Raw genomic sequence first — 7,177 nt, 5'->3', positions numbered from 1 at the left:
ACTAAAACCAATCCCACTAAAATCAGGGACTAGACAAGGCTGCCCACTTTCTTCCTATCTATTCAATATAGCACTTGAAATCCTAGCCAGAGCAATTGGACAACAGAAGTAGATCAAGGGACACCATGGTCCCTGGCCCGGGGGATTCTTCGGACACCTGCAAGGACCCATACAGGATACTCCATGGGATCCTAAGCCCTCTGGTGAGTGGAACACAGCGCCTGGTCCAATCCAATCGCGCAGGACCCTAGACTGCACATTATTATTATGCATATCAGATAGGCATGTGTGTGTGTGTTTGTGTGTGTATGTGTGTGTTTGTGTGTGCATATAAGCATGTAGGTATGTAGCACTTGTGACCAGAGGAATGCAATCATGCAGTATCTTTCTTTATGTCTCTCTGCCATTTTCCTATGATGCAGTGTGTTTATTAGAATATCTTTTGCCCATGGGATGTGGCACTATTGCAAGGTGATGGCTTGTTTGAGGAAGTGTATCATTGTGTAGGCTTGCTTTTATGTAGTTCACAATGTCTGCCCAGTGACGAAAATCGATCCTCTTCCTTGCTACCTGTGGCCACAAGCTTCCTCCTGGTTGCCTTCAGTCTAAGATATAGACCAATTAGTTCCTTCCTCAGTACCTCCTCTACCTGGATGCTGCCATGCTTCCTACCAATATAATAATGTACTGACTCTATAAGAGTTTCCTGAGTCATGATATCTCTTCACATCAATGAAACCCTATTGAACATGGGCAGTATGTTAGCCTGAATTTTAATGCTTACAAGATAATTGCAACCAGCATGGAAGCACAAAGTAAAGATGATGAATGAGTCTTTGTATTTTTTGAACTTCTGAATTTTTGAATGAATGTGGGGATTGGGAAAATTAGAAAGTTATGGGAAGGAGAAAGAGAGGATGCAAAGACCTTTTGGGCTCCTGCCACTTGCTTTTGCATTCAATATTTCTATTTTAAAACAACACCAACAACTAAAACAACCAATGACAAGGCATCCATACAACAGATTCACAGAGAAGACACCAAAGGGCATTTCATTCTTGTAAATCATTTTCCAGCTAATGTCTGGTGTATTGAGCCTAAAGATTTTACTGTCAAACCCTGATGATTAATCACTAGATTGGATCCCCTAACACAATGATGAATGACACTGTGGTCAAAAGGACAGTTAACATGTATAAATACATCGTTTTTCACACTGTCAGTTTGAATTGTTACTATATATCCCAGTTTGTTTTTTTTTTTTGCATTTTATCTCCATTACTGTGTTGTTTTCAGCCCTCACTTGCTACATAGAAAATGGATTCTTTTACACTATATTTTATTTAGGGTGCACAATGGAACCTAAAGACTAATTCAGTCCATTTCAAGTAGAGCTCTCTGTTCTCTTTACAAAATTGCAATTAAATAGTTTTCAAAAATATTTTGCACTTGTGTGGCTTAGTTTAATTAAGATTGGGGGGGGGTTATATCTCCCACATTCTCAGTTGTCTCAAACTGGGAAAACTGTCTAGAAATTTTGTGGAATCTTTGTGACTGTGCCCTAGCAGAAGTAGATCACTGGGACAAGATGGAGGGAGCTGGGTGGTTCTGAACTAAATCTTGGCTTCTAAATCCAACCAAATGTGAGAAGGGCCCATTCAGGCTCTCAATGCCACAGATCAACTTGTTTTTTCCTCCAATGCTGTCCTTATCATGACAGTCTGTCCCCGGTAACTGTTTGCCATATACATCTCTTCTTTTTTTTTTTTCTTTTTCATTTTTATTATAAATTTAGCTCATTTACATTTCCAATGCTATACCAAAAGTCCCCCATAGCCACCCACCCCCAATCCCTTATACACCCACTCCCCCTTTTTGGCCCTGGCGTTTCCCTGTACTGGGGCATATAAAGTTTGCATGTCCAATGAGCCTCTCTTTCCAGTGATGGCCGACTAGGCCATCTTTTGATACATATGCAGATAGAGTCAAGAGCTCCGGGGAACTGTTGAGTTCATAATGTTGTTCCACCTATAGGGTTGCAGATCCCTTTAGCTCCTTGGGTACTTTCTCTAGCTCCTACATTGGGAGCCCTGTGATCCATCCATTAGCTGACTGTGGGCATCCTCTTCAGTGTTTGCTAGGCCCCGGCATAGTCTCACAAGTCACAGGTACATCTGGGTCCTTTCAATAAAATCTTGCTAGTGTACGCAATGGTGTCAAAGTTTGGATGCTGATTATGGGGTGGATCCCTGGATATGGCAGTCTCTACATGGTCCATCCTTTTATCTCAGCTCTAAACTTTGTTTCTGTAACTCCTTCCAAGGGAGTTTTGTTCCCACTTCTAAGGAGGGGTATAGTGTCCACACTTCAGTCCTCATTTTTCTTGAGCTTCATGTGTTTAGAAAATTGTATCTTATATCTTAGGTATCCTAGGTTTTGGGTTAATATCCACTTATCAGTGAGTACATATTGTGTGAGTTACTTTGTGAATGTGTTACCTCACTCAGGATGATGCATTCCAGGTCCATCCATTTGGCTAGGAATTTCATAAATTCATTCTTTTTAATAGCTGAGTAGTACTCCATTGTGTAGATGTACCATATTTTCTGTATCCATTTCTCTGTTGAGGGGCATCTGGGTTCTTTCCAGCCCTGGCTATTATAAATAAGGATGCTATGAACATAGTGGAGCATGTGTCCTTCTTACCAGTTGGGGTATCTTCTGGATATATGCCCAGGAGATGTATTGCTGGATCCTCCGGTATTACTATGTACAATTTTCTGATGAACTGCCAGACTGATTTCCAGAGTGGTTGTATAAGCCTGCCATCCCACCAACAATGGAGGAGTGTTCCTCTTTCTCCACATCCACGCCAGCATCTGCTGTCACCTGAATTTTTGATCTTAGCCATTCTGACTGGTGTGAGGTGGAATCTCAGGGTTGTTTTGATTTGCAATTCTCTGATGATTAAGGATGTTGGACATTTTTTTTTCAGGTGCTTCTCTGTCATTCGGTATTCCTCAGGTGAGAATTCTTTGTTCATTTCTGAGCCACATTTTTGTATGGGGGTTATTTGATTTTCTGAAGTTCACCTTGAGTTCTTTATATATGTTGCATATTAGTACCCTATCTGATTTAGGATAGGTAAAGATCCTTTCCCGATCTGTTGGTGGTCTTTTTGTTTTATTGATGGTGTCTTTTGCCTTGCAGAAACTTTTGGAGTTTCATTAGGTCCAATTTGTCAATTCTCGATCTTACAGCACAAGCCATTTCTGTTCTGTTCAGGAATTTTTCCCCTGTGCCCATATCTTCAAGGCTTTTCCCCCCTTTCTCCTCTATAAATTTCAGTGCCTCTGGTTTTATGTGAAGTTCCTTGATCCACTTAGATTTGACCATATTACAAGGAGATAAGCATGGATCGATTCGCATTCTTCTACATGATTACAAATAGTTGTGCCAGCACCAATTGTTGAAAATGCTGTCTTTCTTCAACTGCAAGGTTTTAGCTCCCTTGTCGAATATCAAGTGACCATAGGTGTGTGGGTTCATTTCTGGGTCTTCAATTCTGTTCCATTGGTCTACTTGTCTGTCTCTATACCAGTACCATGCAGTTTTTATCACAATTGCTCTGTAGTAAAGCTTAGGTTAGGCATGGTGATTCCACCAGATGTTCTGTTATCCTTGAGAAGAGTTTTTACAATCCTAGGATTTTTTGTTATTCCAGATGAATTTGCAAATTTCTCCTTCTAATCCGTTGAAGAATTGAGTTGGAATTTTGATGGGGATTGCATTGAATCTGTAGATTGCTTTTGGCAAGATAGCCATTTTTACAATGTTGATCCTGCCAATCCATGAGCATGGGAGATCTTTCCATCTTCTGAGATCTTCTTTTATTTCTTTCTTCAGAGACTTGAAGTTTTTATCATACAGATCATTCACTTTCTTAGTTAGAGTCACGCCGAGATATTTTATATTATTTGTGACTATAGAGAAGGGTGTTGTTTCCCTAACTTCTTTCTCAGCCTATTTATTCTTTGTGTAGAGAAAGGCCATTGACTGGATTGAGTTAATTTTATATCCAGCTACTTCACCGAAGCTGTTTATCAGGTTTAGGTGTTCTCTGGTGGAATTTTTAGTGTCACTTATATATACTATAATATCATCTGGAAAAAGTGATATTTTGACTTCCTCTTTTCCAATTTGTATCCCCTTGATCTCCTTTTGTTGTCGAATTGTTCTGCCTAATACTTCAAGTACTATGTTGAAAAGGTAGGGAGAAAGTGGGCAGCCTTGTCTAGTCCCTGATTTTAGTGGGATTGCTTCCAGCTTCTCTCCATTTACTTTGATGTTGGCTACTGGTTTGCTGTAGATTGCTTTTATCATGTTTAGGTATGGGCCTTGAATTCCTGATCTTTCCAAGACTTTTATCATGAATGGGTGTTGGATATTGCCAAATGCTTTTTCTGCATCTAATGAGATGATCATGTGGTTTTTGTCTTTGAGTTTGTTTATATAATGGATTACATTGATGGATTTTCGTATATTAAACCATCCGTGCATCCCTGGAATAAAACCTACTTGGTCAGGATGGATGAGTGCTTTAATGTGTTCTTGGATTCGGTTAGCGAGAATTTTATTGAGGATTTTTGCATCGATATTCATAAGAGAAATTGGTCTGAAGTTCTCTATCTTTGTTGGATCTTTCTGTGGTTTAGGTATCAGAGTAATAGTGGCTTCATAAAATGAGTTGGGTGGAGTAACTTCTACTTCTATTTTGTGAAATAGTTTGTGCAGAACTGGAATTAGATCTTCTTTGAAGGTCTGATAGAACTCTGCACTAAACCCATCTGGTCCTGGGCTTTTTTTGACTGGGAGACTATTAATAACTGCTTCTATTTCTTTAGGGGATATGGGACTCTTTAGATGGTCAACATGATCCTGATTCAACTTTGGTACCTGGTATCTGTCCAGAAATTTGTCCATTTCGTCCAGGTTTTCCAGTTTTTTTGAGTATAGCCTTTTGTAGAAGGATCTGATGGTGTTTTGGATTTCTTCAGGATCTGTTGTTATGTCTCCCTTTTCATTTCTGATTTTGTTAATTAGGATTTTGTTCCTGTGCCCTCTAGTGAGTCTAGAAAAGGTTTATCTATCTTGTTGATTTTCTCAAAGAACCAACTCCTCGTTTGGTTAATTCTTTGAATAGTTCTTCTTGATTCCACTTGGTTGATTTCACCCCTGAGTTTGATTATTTCCTGCCATCTACTCCTCTTGGGTGAATTTGCTTCCTTTTTTTCTAGAGCTTTTAGATGTGTTGTCAAGCTGCTCGTATGTGCTCTCTCCCGTTTCTTCTTGGAGGCACTCAGAGCTATGTGTTTCCCTCTTAGAAATGCTTTCATTTTGTCCCATAGGTTTGGGTACGTTGTGGCTTCATTTTCATTAAACTCTAAAAAGTCTTTAATTACTTTCTTTATTCCTTCCTTGACCAAGATATCATTGAGAAGAGTGTTGTTCAGTTTCCACGTGAATGTTGGCTTTCTATAATTTATTTTGTTATTGAAGATCAGCCTTAGTCCTTGGTAGTCTGATAGGATGCATGGGACAATTTCAATATTTTTGTATGTGTTGAGGCTTGTTTTGTGACTAATTATGTGGTCAAATTTGGAGAAGATACCATGAGGTGCTGAGAAGAAGGTATATCCTTTTGTTTTAGGATAAAATGTTCTGTAGATATCTGTCAGGTCTACTTGTTCCATAACTTCTGTTAGTTTCACTGTGTCCCTGTTTAGTTTCTGTTTCCACGATCTGTCCATTGATGAAAGTGGTGTGTTGAAGTCTCCCACTATTATTGTGTGAGGTGCAATGTGTGCTTTGAGCTTTACTAAAGTGTCTTTAATGAATGTGGCTGCCCTTGAATTTGGAGCGTAGATATTCAGAATTGAGAGTTCCTCTTGGAGGATTTTTACCTTTGATGAGTATGAAGTCTCCCTCCTTGTCTTTTTTGATAACTTTGGGTTGGAAGTCGATTTTATCTGATATTAGAATGCCTACTCCAGCTTGTTTCTTCAGACTATTTGCTTGGAAAATTGTTTTCCAAGCAAATTTGATTTTATAGGGTGTAGTTTATTTGACTAGTGGCTCTGAGTCAATAAGACAAAAAGACCACCAACAGATTGGGAAAGGATCTTTACCTATCCCAAATCGGACAGGGGACTAATATCCAATATATATAAAGAACTCAAGAAGGTAGACTCCATAAAATCAAATAACCCCATTAAAATATAGGCCTCAGAACTGAACAAAGATTTCTCCCCCGAGGAATACCGAATGGCAAAGAAGCACCTGAAAAAATGTTCAACATCTTTAATCATCAGGGAAATGCAAATCAAAAGTCTTATTTTCATATTTTCATTATTTACAGACCATTGTGTGTTATAAATAGAAATCTAGAGGAGGAAAGATGTTTAGAGTCACTGACACACACACTTAACTGAGGTTTCCTTTGCACAGGAAGAAGATATACCCATCCTCTATATCTGGAGAGTTTCTCTAGGACCCTAATGATATAAAAGTCTTCAAGTATCTAGGCTAAAACAACATTGCTTTTGCCTATATTTATGCAAAGTAACCTCTTTTATACAGTAATCATATTGATGTGTGTATGCATACCGAAATATACAGGTAAGTGCAGAGGATTGGGAAGGGTATACTGTTTTCTGTTACTTCAGTCCCTAATTTTCCCCTCGTGATAGGGTTTCTTGCTGAACTAGGAGTGAGGCTGACATTCAGTCATCCTTCTGTCTCTTCCACTCCCATTCCTAAGCACCAGTGTTGGAGGTGAAAGTTTGACCAAACACTTGGCTTTAACCCTGGGCCATCTCCCCAGATTCTTCTTTATTTTAAATAACCTATGGATTACTTTTGCTCTCAATGTAATGAAACTGCTGTATAAGAAGTTGTTATTTAGAAGATGGCAATATAAGTGGTCTGTATGTGTTCAGTACACACATGGTATATTAAGAACTACTTTCCTTAATACCTTGAGAATTGCATACAAATATTTTGATGTAATTTACTTTCCAATCCTTTTAGTAACTCCTCCCAGAACAAAATACGGCCCATTCCCACCTAACTCCTCCTGCCAACTTCATATCTTATCTTCTCTCTTTTGTTACAACCC

This window comes from Mus musculus, chromosome Y (genome assembly GCF_000001635.26).
Source record: "Mus musculus strain C57BL/6J chromosome Y, GRCm38.p6 C57BL/6J".
Lineage (NCBI taxonomy): Eukaryota > Metazoa > Chordata > Mammalia > Rodentia > Muridae > Mus > Mus musculus.
The sequence above is the reverse complement of the archived record's forward strand: the minus strand, read 5'-3'. Positions refer to the sequence as shown.